Source organism: Petaurus breviceps, unplaced genomic scaffold (assembly GCF_028583685.1).
Source record: "Petaurus breviceps papuanus isolate PSGF00001 unplaced genomic scaffold, PetGlider_PUasm1.0 91041, whole genome shotgun sequence".
Lineage (NCBI taxonomy): Eukaryota > Metazoa > Chordata > Mammalia > Diprotodontia > Petauridae > Petaurus > Petaurus breviceps.
This window is the reverse complement of record NW_027187400.1, coordinates 35418174-35431723: the sequence shown is the minus strand read 5'-3', so window position 1 is coordinate 35431723 and position 13550 is coordinate 35418174. Positions and strand designations below refer to the sequence as shown.

Genomic DNA, 13550 nt, shown 5'->3' with positions numbered 1-13550 from the left:
CTCTCTCTCTCTCTCTCTCTCTCTCTCTCTCTCTCTGTCTCTGTCTCTCTCTCTCTGTCTCTCTATCTCTCTTTTTGGTTTTTCAGGACTTGACCAAAATCAGCAAGCTTGTGCATTTCCCTGTACAAAGAAGGACAGGAAAAATGGTCTGCATGTATAGTCTGGATTCTCCACTAAGTGCCCACTTTGGATTTTAGTTTGTCTAGATTTCTACCAAGGATTTCATGAATAGTTCTATGCTATTATTTTGGATGAGGAGGAAACATCTGGGCCACGTAAAGTCGGATGGATTTGGAACTAGGTGAAGGACCACACTCAGAGCAGAAGGTCTGAAGAAGTGGACCAGTGTCTTCTAGGAGGAGGGTCTCTTTCAACGGGCCTCAGGGATCTAGCTTTGGCCCAATTCTGTTCCATCTCCTTATCCATGGTTTGGAGGAAAGCACAGATAATGTGTTCACTGATTTTGAAGGCGTCATAAAGATAAGAGGGGCTCACTCACATATTCTGGTCCCCAAAGATCTTGGCAGGCTAGAACCCTGGTAAGAGGAAGAGTAACTAAGTAAGTAAGAGTAAGGAGGAGGGATTTTGAAAGGACTAAGATTCAAATGAGCAACTTTGCAAGTAGAGATTAGAGGGGGAAAATGGTGTGGCTGCAGAGCCATTCATCTGGAACAGATGTAGGAGTTTTCATGAACAGTGTCTGCTGATGCTGATGCTGACAATGGTGATAGATAGCATTCACACAGCACTTTGAGGTTTCCCAAGCACCTTACAAACATTATCTAATTCCATCCTCACAACAACCCTGAGAGGCAAGTGCTATTATTATTCCCTTTTTATATACAAGGAAAGTGAAGCCAACAGGGTGAAGTGACTTGTCCAAGGTCACTTTGCTGAGGACAGATTTGAAAGGAGATAAACAAGGGAGTTCAAATATGACTTCAAACACTTACTAGGAGTGTGACTCTGAACAATTCACTTTACCCTGTTTGCCTCAGTTTTCTCACGTGTAAAATAAGCTGGAGATGTAAATGGAAAACCACTCTCTTTGCCAAGAAGATCCCAAATGGGGTCCTGAAGAATTGGACAAAACTGAAATGACACAACAACAAACAAGGAAAGGGTCTGCTAGCCAGCAGAAGAGAGGCAAGGGTTGCCATATGGAAAATGAATTATGTTTGTTGGGCCTGGCCCCAGTAGGCAGAACTGAATGACAGGTGCAAAGGGACAACTCTCAGTGCGATGTAAGGAAAACCTCCCTAACCATTTGAGCTGCACAGACCCAGAATGGGGCCCATTGGGCTTTAGAAACCTCTCCCACACTGGGGGTCTTCAAAGAACCATCGGATTAGAATTTGCTGGGGAATCATAGATTTAAGCCTGGAAGGGACCATGGAGGTTACTCAACATAGCCTCTTCATTTTATTAGAAAAAGGGAGGAAGGAAAACAGAGGTTAAATGACTTTCCCAGGGTCACACAGCTAGTAAGTGTCAGAGCCAAGTTCTTCCTGATCCTACTTGCAGCATTTTATGCCCTATATCATCTGGTCTCCTGCAATACTGTTATAGAAATTTTTCTAGGGTAATGGACTAAATTTGATATGAACTGAAAAACCTTCTGGCTCTAAAATTCTTCCATTCTGTGGAATGCTTCTGGGTGGCTCAGGGGTTAATAATTCCCTTGTCTTTCTAATCAGCTAGTTACCATTTATGAGGGATGACAGAAAAGGGGCTTCTCATCCAGGGAGGAATTGGATAAGATGCCTTTGGTGGTCCCTTTCTATTGCAAAATGGTGGTAGAAAAGAGATTGGGACCATTCTTTCACAGATCATTCCAGAGAAGTGAAATGACTTGCCCAAGGTCACACAGCAAAGTTATTGGTGGTAGCAGAACCTGAATCTCCTTTTTCTGGTGGAGCCTTTTCCATCACACCATGCTGGGACTCGCACGATGCACTGAGGTATGGAGGGTGAGTGTTCACACATACCTGTGTACATGCACAAACATGGACAACAGCGAGGTCCCCTCCTTTCATCCCACCCAGAATAGACAGGACCCTTTCTTTCCCCCTGGTGCCAGTCTGGCTCCTACCTGGTTTTGCTCTGGCTATTATGTGTGGCTTACAAACGAGAGCAGACACAGAATAGATTATCCTAATTAAAATAATATATGTCTTTATGGAGAATAAATTGTATCCAGAGGGCTACTGCAGAACCGGGCAGTTATGGACAGGTTCTGTTCTCCGACGCTTAAAAACAGAAGAGATCAAGTGATTGTAGTTGAGCAAAACCTCCAGGAAAAAATGATGGTTTGGGTGCCAGAATTAAGAGAGCCGGCACATTTGGCTTATTAACTTTTTTCCTCTTGAAGGGCAAAGAACTCGAGAGATCGAAGAGGCTTTTGGTGGCTGGCAACAGTTAGGTGTGCATGCCCAGTTCCCAGGGAGGTGGTCTGGACTTGGAGAGGTAAAATACCCCGTGTAGTCAAAATTCCTGGGCTGGCACTCTGTGTCTGCTAGTTACTAGTTAGGTGACCTTGGATAATTCACTTCCTTGGATAATTCACTCTTGGCCTCAATATCCCCACCTATAAAAGAAGTGTTCTTAGGTAGAATCCTTTCCAAGTTAACATTTTATGTTCTAGAGTCTCTCCCAGATCTGATATTCTCTGTTTTAAGGACTTTCTCAACTCTGACATCCCCTGTTCTAAGGGCCCTCCCAGCTCGGACATTCCCTGTTCTAAGGACCCTTCCAGCTCTTACCACCTAGGTCATCAGATCCCTTCTGACTCCAAGATGCTACTGTGTTGTAAAGCACTCACTAGTGCTCACCATAACTGACTGAGACCTGAGCTGTTCTTTCCTTCATATCTCCTGAAATCTCTCCCCAATGGCTTATCATTTAAGATTGTCTTAGTGTGTTTATTTATAAAATTGGACTTTTCCAAGTGGAGGGATAGAAAGAAAGAGAGAAGGAGGAGGGAAGGGAGAAGAGAGAAACACAGGAGAGACAGAGAGACAGACAGACAGAGAGAGACAGAGAGATAGAGAGAGACAGGGAGACAAAGAGAGAAGAAAGATCTCTGAGGATAGGGGTGAAGAGAAGAGTCAAGGACTAGGGAAGGAAGAAATGCCAACATCATTTAATCAAAACGAATCTAGGGCTTAGTGATGAACAATACCACAAAGAGCTGTCTGTCAACTTTCGGGGAAGGGACTTCCTAGGACCCTGCCCTCTCCCACCTCATCTGGGAGCCCTTGGTCTCCCAGTTGGCCCCACCAATTTAGAATGTATCTTTTAAAACCCTTTCTTAGTCATCACTATTTCTTTCTCGAACGCCTGGAACTCTCAGGGAGGAAAAGGGAATGGGATAAACTCATTTGCACGGAGGTCTCAGGATCTGAAGAGATTCCTTCCCCCAGAGAAATGGTCACTTCAAAGGAGGTTTCAGAAACCCTTCCTTAAACTGAAGTAAAATGGTATTTGTTGGATTTTCTTCAACCCACCATAACCAACTGTCCTGTCCTGTCCCCCAGCTTCTGCTGTTTGGCTGTTAAGGCTTGGACACCAAGCACAATCATCTAACCTATGGAGGTATCCCGTTATAACTTTTGAAGAATCCATGGGCCTTGCCATCAACCTCAGCAGTTCCCATACCCTTAGGATGTGTGATTCTGATTCTTTTTTTTTACCAACTTCTCTGCAGCTGAATATTCCTTTATATCTTGTCTACCCCAATTACAGAGGGAACTCTTTGAGAGCAGAGCCTATCTCATTATTTGTCTTTATATATCCAGGGTATGGCGACATGGCTGGCACAGAGTGAGCACTTGATAAGTGAATTTTCATTCATTCACTCATTCATTCATTCATTCATTCATTCATTCATTCATTCATTCATTCCTTTCTTCCATGAATTAATCCTTCCCACACTCCAGCCTCCTAACAGAATTCTCTCTCCTCTTTTTTTTCTTTGTTTTCCTTAAAATCCTTCTGTCACTCATTGTTTCTAAAGGAACACTTCATTCTCCCTGATACTCTGAGAGGTGGCCAGGTCTTCCTCGATCCCCTTTACCTTCTGTTCTAGGAAGAAGATTGATTCTGAAACTGGGCATCGATCTCGATGGAATAAGGACAGGCATCACACATCCCCTGCAGAATCATGTTGGCTCTCCATCCCTGCTGAAAGTGAGATTCCTGGTCCTCAATCTTCTATTGTTCTTGGCGGTAATTCTTGTGACCAATTCCTATGCAGAATCAATCAACAAAGATTTATGAAGTACCTACTGTGTGTCAGCCGCTGTGCTGAGGTGTAAACCACTATGGTAAACTACTGAACGTACCTGTTTCACTTACCAGAGATACTCTACAGAGGATTTTGTAAAAGAACAGGTCATTTGGTCTCTAAAAAAAAAACGTAGACATTTTTCTCTTCTTAACCTCTTTGTGCAAAGCGCTAGACCCCCCTGAAGATGGAATCTGTCCACAGAAGACACTAATGCTTCTCCTACAGCATCCTCCTTTCAACTACCCCCGTTGAAATCCTGTCATTCAAGGAAGCCATTCCAACATCACTCCTCCATGAAGCCTTTCCTGATCATCCCTGCCAGAAATTATCTTGAAGAGCAGAAAGAACAATGGTTTTGGAATCAGAGGTCCTGAGTTCTGAAATGAACTATGGAACCTCAGACAAGTCATTCAAATTTCCTGAGCCTCAGTTTCCTCCCTCTGTAAAATGAGGAGGAAGTCTGGCTTCCAGAGTCTTCGTTATTTTCAGTCGATGTCCTATCCTGTCTCCCTCCTTTTCTCCATTTTCTGACATCCTTCAAGTCCCAGCCAAAGTCCCAACTTCTACAGGAAGCCTTTCCTCATCCCTTCAAAGCTGGTGTCTTCCCTTGGGGAATCACCCCCAATTTATCCTGTCTATATCTTGGACATACATCACTGTTTGCATGTTATCTCCCACACCAGACTGAGCTCCTTGAAGGCAGGGACTGTCTCCTTGACCTTCTTTGTATCCCTAACTCTTAGCATGGTACCTGGCATATAGTAGACATGATAATTGCTTGTTAACTTCTCCTTGACTTGTCTTATGCTATTATTTTATCTTCCTCACCAGGAGGACTCAGAGACAGAATTTATACATCCTGGGTCAGTAATTTACAATAGTGACACCTTGGGAAAGTCTTTCAATCTCCATAAGCCTCAGTTCCCTCATTACTAAAAAAGAGATAATAATACTTATACTTCTTTCTGGGCAGGGAGAGGATTAAATCAGAGAACGTTTGTAAATGTGTTTTTTATATACATTTAGATAATATACATATGTGCGTTCTAAATATGTATATATGTATGTGTGTATATATGTGTATGTATGTATATATACATGTGTGCATGTTTGTGTGTGTGTGTATGTATTTGATCATCTCCTCTGCCAGGGAGGCCAGCTCTCTCATTTTTCAGATAAGGAAACTGCACCGGGGGAAATGCAGTGATTTGCTCACACAGTGGTCTTAAGCGATTAACACCTAACCCTTTTTTGTGTCTTATTGTGCCTCTTGAGTCAGGAGGAAAACTAGTCTCAGTTTCCCTATCTGTAAAATAGGATGATGACTGAATTGGTGCTACCTGCCTCAGAGGTAAGTGACAGACAGGGTTTGACTCCAGGTTCTTTGACTCCAAGTCTTTCCTCTATAGCATAATGCATTGTACTGGGCGCCTTCTAACTCTGAAATTAATTTTTTTTTTAATTCGGAGGGATATGATTTCTGCTTGTTGGCTCATGGGAAGGTCTTTGCCTCCTCCCTCAAGTTGTTCCCCCTTGTTCCTTGTACTTCTCCCTCCCCCAATTCTTCCACCCCCAGCAGCCAGGCAACAGGCGGTGGCTTAGGGGGCCTATGGGGCCATAGCTCGATGGCCTCTCTTGTGCATTCCAGGCTTGATCCTATCTGCTAATGCTGTACACTCCCCGAGAGGAGCACAGGGTGGGGGTGGGGGGGCATACCGAGAGGGAGCAGGGAGAGGGCCGGCCAGGAGGCCTGGGCTTGATTAGGGGGAAAGAGCTTCCCTCCCCCCTCCCCCCACCATAAGATTATAAATTTAACCCATCCCTATGATGTGATTGTATCAAGACCCAAGAATGGCTAAAAAGTTGTTTCCGATGCTTGGCTCCTTTCATATGGTTCCCATACATCACAGCTGTGTGTGATCTGGGCTTCCAGGAGGGACGTTAATCCGTGCCAGCCTAGCCCAGCCTAGCCCAGCTCAGGAGGAAACCTTTGCCTCCATGATTATTGCATTAGGGAGGGGCGACATTGTGCCATGGGAGGCAGCCTGAAAAGTCTTGAGTTTGCAGAGCTAGGCGCCAACTTGGGCTCTGCCACTTGGGGGCTGTGTGACTTTGGCAAGGCAAATGAGGCCCCATGCCAACTCCAGATCGTGTGTGAGTGTGTGTATGTGTGTGTGAGTGTGTATGTGTGTGAGTATGAGGAGGAGGAGATGTGAGGTGAAAAGGAGCCCCTCCATCCCCCAAGAGGCCCTGAGAGTCAAGAGACCATTGAGTAGGCACAACTTAGCAAACTCTCAGGCTCCAGGAATTGGGGCTAAGTTGGGGCTAAGCATGGAAGGAGCCTTGCTGTGCAAGTCTTAACCCCTCTTGGCACCTTATTGCCCTTCTTGCGGGCAGGAAGAAAGCTAGCCTCAGTTTCCCCATCTGTAAAATGGGCTACACAATGTTGCCTGCATGACCGACCTCAGACAGCTATGAAGAAAGCCCACTGTAAACCTTTGAGGTCTAGGGACTATGATTTCACTAGTCTAGAGAGCTGTCCAGGTGAGGAAATGCCCTCTCCTGAAGCAAAGTGAACCCTATTCCATAACTTAATGAGAGTTTCAGGGACCTATGCAGAGTCACACAGCCAGATATACGAAAGGCAGGACCTGAACCCATTTCTTTCTGGCTTCAAGGCCATCCATCTCTCTTGCCATACACAGAGATATGGGAATATTTTTGGTTTTATTGGTTTCAACTGGCCTGGGACCTCCATGGGGACAGGCACCAAGCCCACATCCTCTAGCACCCTGAGCACACGACTCCACATAGATTGGTTGCCAGTGCTCTGGATCGGCAGCTTATCCTGTGACTATCAGTCTATAAAGAGACAAAGAGCTCTCCACCAGCTCCCCGCCACCCCAGCTCCCCCCCCCCAATCTGGTTGCTTTCAAGCATCCTGGGGCAAAGGTAGCAATCACAGCAACCCCCCAGGTTTTGTGTCAGTAGTTAAAAATATACTGCTGGCCTGTTCTCGGGCCTGGGCACCAGCCAGCTGCCTGCCCGCCCGCCTGCCACCTCTCAGGCGAGGGTACATTCTTCCTACTGCACTGGGTTATTTAGTATCTCCGCTTACATGTGTTTTCCTGCTGTTTACCCTGCTTGAAATATGTCCCCAGCACATCACAAATAGCTCTTTATTTTCTCCTGTCTTTTTTCCTACCTCCTTTCACAAGGTCAGGCCCTCTGGGTTTCAGACCTCTCTCCCCCCACAGGAAGAACGAGGGCCCTGGCTGGCTGGCGTGTGGGTCTTGCCCAGTCCCCCCTCCCATCTTGTCCTGCCTGCCCCCTCTCCTCTTGGCATCCTCTCCCACCTCCCTGTCCCCCCAAGGCCCAGGGCAGCAGGTGATTTACTGTTACTGTTTCTTTAACAGCCTCATCGCTGGGCTGGCCACACTGGTGGCTGTCTCCTATGTGACTGGACCTGGGAAAATCTATTACGAGAGTGTCATTAATCTGGGGCTGCCGCCCCTGGCACTTTCTAGCCATTCCATTTAATGGGCCTCTGCTTTCTGAGCTCTGGAGGCATGCTGTTTCCCTCTCTTGATCAGCTTTGTTTAATTATCAAAATATTTGATGCAGAAAATTGACATTAGTTCTGAAGGTTCCTGCCCTCCTCCCCCCACCTCCCACCCCGCCTTCCTGCCTTGTAGTGACATTGAGAGCTTCAGCCGACTCCCCAGCACCTTAAAATAGCAAAGAGGCTGGGCTATCATGTGCTTGTCCAAGCAGAGACTGCCTTACTAAGCCCCAGGTGAGGGAGGTAGAATTTACAGGGCATGTGTGTGGTGGGGAGAAGCCAGAGTGGGGGGCAGCGTATTGCCCCTGCTGGAAGGATGGTCTCCATGTTTCTGGTGGATGTTGCCGGGGGTGGGAGGGGTATAGAGATGGGGGTTAAGGATTAGAGCCAGAGGGGGACTAGGAAGTTACTGAACTGTCAACCCCATCTGTACCTCATTGTCCTTCTTGGGTCAGGAATAAAATGAGACTCAGTGTCCCCATCTGTAAAATGAGGCCTATGATCATTCTTTTACCTCAGAGGGCAGTCTGGAAGAAATCTCTCTATAACTTTAAAGGGCTGGAAGCTGTGACTTCATTGGCACAAGGAGCTCCTCTGAAGAAGTTCCCTCTATCAAAGAGGGTCCACATCTCTGCTGCAGCATCTGACTGGTCCCTTTCCCAGCCCCCCAAATTACCTTGTATTTCTTTTGAATATCTTCCTACATTTGTAGATAGATTTCTATTTGAATATGTGTGTATATTTTAGTGAGCCGGTACAGTGGAGTGGAGAGAGAGTTAGGCTCAAAGACTTGGGCGTGAGTCCTGCCTCTGATACATATGTGTCCCTGGTCTCCGTTTCAGAGAAGGTGCCAACCTGCATCAGTGGAGGGCATTCTCTGTTGTGGGAGTTCACTAGGCCATTCAAATCACAGGCAATGTCCTTCTTCCTTCCTCTATGTAGTTTGTGTTTATTTACATGTTTGTATGTGTTTTTTTCTGATGGAATGTAGGTTTCTTGAGGGCAGGATATAGTCCACCCCTGGCACAGAGAAGGAGCTAAATGAGTTCTTGTTGACTGATTAATCAGAGAGAAATGAATTCGGATTTAACCATGAGAAGGGGAGTGGGGCACTAGCTAGGTGAGCAATGTGCTTGGAGTCAGAAAGACCTGAGTTCAAATTCAGCCTCAGACCCTTACTAGCTCTATGATCTTGGGCAAGTCACTTAACTCTGTTTGCCTCAGTTTCTCATCTGTAAAATGAAACTGGAGAAGGAAGTGGCAAACTGCCCAGTATTCCTGCCAAGAAAACCCCAGATGGGATCACAGAGAAAGTTCAAGAAGCCACCTAGCTCAACCTATGCTAGAGAAAGAAAGAAGCCTCCCCACCCCTGCCCAGTATCTGGTAGTCTTCCAGACTTGGTGGGAAGACCCCCAGTGAGAGGGAAATGCTCTCCTTGAGATAGTCCATTCTACTTTGGAGGTAGGTTTAAGGGGAAGGAAGTACCCTCCGCCATCTCAAATGTTAAAATGTCTCTGTAACTTTCACTGATTGCTCCTAATGCTGAAGCTAAGAACCCATCACCATGGGGCATGATCTTGATCCTGGTGGGTGTCGGGCTCCCCATCTTCCCATTTAGCATCCTCTAGCTCAGCTGGCAAGAGTGTCTGCATTGGGAACAAGGAGAAAGATAAACATAGATTCGCTGTGCTTAAAGTCAACTTCTTAAACACCAGAGGGATGGGAAAAGACTTCGAAAAACCAGGAGATGAGAGTTATCCCTTTGCTATATAAGCTCTAATTTTGAGCCACATTCCTGTGAACTTCTGATGTACTTATGGGACAGCATGTCCCAGACTTTTTTTGGGGGGGATGTTTAGTACCAACATTTCATATTGAATTATCTTAATAAATGCCTCCTTTTTTAAAGCTACTTAAGGTTTATTGAATAAAATGATTCTCACTTCATAACCTTTGGGGGAAGTACATCAGTGGGGACTTGAGCCAATGATATTGAAGAACTGTACCCTGACCTCTCAAAGGGACTTGAGTCAATGATATTGAAGAATAGCACCCTGACCTGTCTCAAAGACCCCTCAGGGGGACATGTAGCTATCCAAGCTCTGGAATACTATCTCATCTGCGAGTCAGAGATTGGATGTGGATCCTCTGAGTATACAATGTCTGCATTAAAATCTTGTGCTCTGATCTGGACACAACACCACATTTTCTTTCAGTTCCTACCTGGACTTATAATAGAGGGGGAGAAAAGATTTTTAGCCCAAAGTACTTAAGCTACTTAGAAGAAAACCAAGTTATTGCTATTGATAATCAGTCATTAATGCACTTGGTTGAGAAGGGGATGGGAGAAGGTAGCCAGGAGAAGGGAAAAGTGAAATGTTTTCTCTCTATTGTCTTCTGTGGGGCTCAAAGAGAGAGAAATGGACCGATGCTTACTGAGTATTTCAGCTCTGTGTCCCCTTGTAATTAGGGCCAAATGACATGCTTCTTACCATGGATGCCCAGGTCACATTTAGGAAATAATCTGAACATAAGCCCTTGAAAACACAGTGTCTCATGGTGGCATTTTTCTCTCTTTCATGTTTATTTCCACCCAAGTCCCTCCCTTTTTTAAACCTTGGAAACGATCTATTTTCCTCTTCTCATTGCTTTTGTCTGTCTTCATTGTGTCGCGCCCTGCTTCATCCAGACAGCTGCAATAAACATACCAGCTTTTCCTATATTAACAGCATGTACAATTTCTCATATGCCCTGGCTTGCCTCTTCTCCATCATCTGGTGGGACCAGGGCCACACTCAAGCTCTTCAGGAGACTTCTAAAGGGAGGGAGGGTTCGATGAGGCAACTGTGAGAGCAGAAAGGGCTCCTGAGCCACCCCTCCTCAAGATCACTGTGTCTTCTTTCTTTACTAGTAAGAGGTTGGGGTAGTGTGGTTCAGTGGAAGGCACACTGAAACTGGAGTCAGCTGGGTTGGGTTCAAAACCTGTCTCTGATACTTACTAGCACTGTGACTGTGGGCAAGGCACTTTATCTCTTTACTGCTTTGCCTCAGTTTCTTCATCTGTCATAATGAGGTTAGACAGTAAGCATTTATTGAACATTCACTGTGTACCTTACGATTGATTCCATGAAAGAATTGGAAGAGTTTCTAACAAAGAAACTAAAAGTAAATCTAATTGAACAAGATCCTACCCAGACTGCGAGCAAATTGAGGGCAGGGGCTGGTTTGGGGTTGCTTTTTGTCCTTCTTGTATCCCCAGTGTTCACCTCTAGACATAGCAGGCACCCAAACATGTCTTAACTGACTTCTTGACTTGGAGTGGACAATGATGATGATAAACGTCTATATAGAGCTTATTGTGCCAGTTACTGTGCTAAGTGCTGTACGATGATCACCTCATTTGGTCCTCACAGAAACCCTGGAGGTAAGTGTCATTGTTATCCCCATGTTACAGAGAAGAAAACTGAGGCAAATAGGTTAAGTGACTTGCCCACAGCTAGTAAATATCAGAATCTGGATTTGAACTCTGATCTCAGATGGAGAAAGGTAGACAGAAAAGATAGGGTATGAACATGTACTGTTATAGCCACCTGGGGTTTATTAGATCAGAATTTTTTTTACCTTCCTTCCTTCCCTCCTATCTCCTTCCCCCTTCCTTTCCTCCCTCCTCTCTTCCTTCCTTCCTCCCTTCCTTCCTTCCTTCCTCCCTCCCTCCCTCCCTCCCTTCCTTCCTTTTCTACCTTCCTATGGAATAGTGGAAGGAGCACAGAACTCAGAACCAGGGAGACCCGGGTGGATTTGAATCCTATCTCAGATCATGTGAACGTCCTTTCATTTTCTGAACCTCAGTTTCCCATATATAATATGAGGGTGTGCCTAGAGATCCAGCCTCCCAGCTAAAGCCTTTGACAGTTGCCCAAGATGCTGAGGGGTGAACAGACATAACTAGGGTTAAAGGGGTTACCGTGAGTATCTAGCAAGATCATGTGAGTCAAACACTTGGTACAGTAAAGAGGGCTCTATAAAATGTCACTGATAATGGTGATGGTGATGCCAACCCTGATGTATCCTCAAGGGATAAAAGGAACAACTATGCTAAGAAATCATTCAACTGGCTTCATCATCTATGGGATGTCAGTTTTCAATTTTAACCAGATCTCAAGCTAGATATTTGATTATATGAACCATGCAGAGAAATTGCTTGAGTTCCTCATGGAAAATTTCTAGTTAATGATATGCAAATTTCCTGAGACAGAAGAGTTGGACAAGTCTGATATGTCAACATAGCGTACATTTCCTTCAAACACAATAAGAGTGGGGGTGCCTGGTGCTGACAAGCATGTGCCGTTGGACAGGATAATCCTTATGGAAAGCATCATGATACTCCACAGGCTTGACCATGGTATGTCTGTGGCAAAAGATCTCTAGGGCAGGGTGTGGGTGGAAGGAGGAAGACTGTGAGCTAGGATCACAGATTTGGAGCAGGCAGGGACTTGAGAGGTTATCAAGTCCAATCCCTTCATTTTTCACACAAGGAAACTGAAGCCTAGACAAGTTAAGTGACTTGCCAGGTTCAGAGAGCTAATGATTCTGTGTTCTAGGCTCTATCCACCATATCATGCTGTCCCACCATATACATGCATGTTTGTGTAAACACATGCAGTGATGTACACACAGAGGGAATGAAGTCTACCTCAAAACTTCAAGTAGTCAATTCAACAGCCATTTATGAACTGCCTATTATGAGCTAGGTACTGTGGATAGGAAGAAAAAATGAAAACCATTCCTGCCCTCAGGGAGCTTATATTCTGATGGAGGGAATCAAACACATTCACAGATCTATTAATAATTATAGAGTGGTTCCAAATTTAGTACACTATCCATTACCATGCACTTTACAAATTCCTAACAATTCATTCATTCATTCATTCAGCCAAGCAATTATTAAGCACCTACTGTATTTGGATTCCTTGTACTAGAAGCTTGAGGAGATACCAAGATGGGAAAAAAAGGCAGTGTCATGGAATGAATTGGTCTTGGGATCAGGAAGACTTGGGTTCTAATTCTATGTCAGATGTTTAAAACCATTTCTTTGAGCAAGTCACTTGGCCCCTAGGTACCTCAGTTTCTCCATCTGGAAATTAGGGATAAATTACAGCCCAGTATTACTTATATTATATTGAACAGAATTACTTCTCTCCAAATTCCTCACAGCACTTTAATAATATCCTATCTTGTAGGAGAATTAAGATAGGAATGTTTATGTACACATACACATATGCTTAAATATGTGTTTATACACACATTTACATTACACATCTTTATGTATGCACGCATATGTGTGCATGTGCATATGAGCACATGTATGCATTTTGTATATATTACAGGAAAAGAGTTATAATTTATATACACATTTGCATGCATATATAACTGAATGAATGTGAGTGACATGCGTGTAAAGAACAGAACCCTAACCTAAAAAAAAAAAAAGCTTTCTTCTCAGTCTCTACAGTGTCCCAAATGTGGGGCACAGGATTTGGATTAAGGAGACTTGGGTTCTAATTCTGCCTCAGAAATTTAACAGCTGTGTGACATAACCTTCAGGTCACAGATCTCCTTCCTCTCTCTCCCTGTCCTTCTGTTTCTCCTCTCCTCTCCTCTCCTCTCCTCTCCTCTCCTCTCCTCTCCTCTCCTCTCCG

The 13550-nt window shown here is 44.8% G+C and overlaps 1 long non-coding RNA gene across 1 annotated transcript in view; it reads right to left on the bottom strand.

The window, feature by feature from the left end:
- Window positions 1-2148: 2148 nt before the first annotated feature.
- Window positions 2149-13550, bottom strand: part of LOC138153982 (uncharacterized) — a 29124-nt gene continuing 17722 nt past the window's right edge. The window contains exons 2-3 of the long non-coding RNA XR_011166524.1: window positions 4076-4247; window positions 2149-2587 (exon numbers count right to left, since the gene is read on the bottom strand). This is a non-coding gene — a long non-coding RNA (uncharacterized lncRNA). The remainder of the gene's footprint in view (window positions 2588-4075; window positions 4248-13550) is intronic.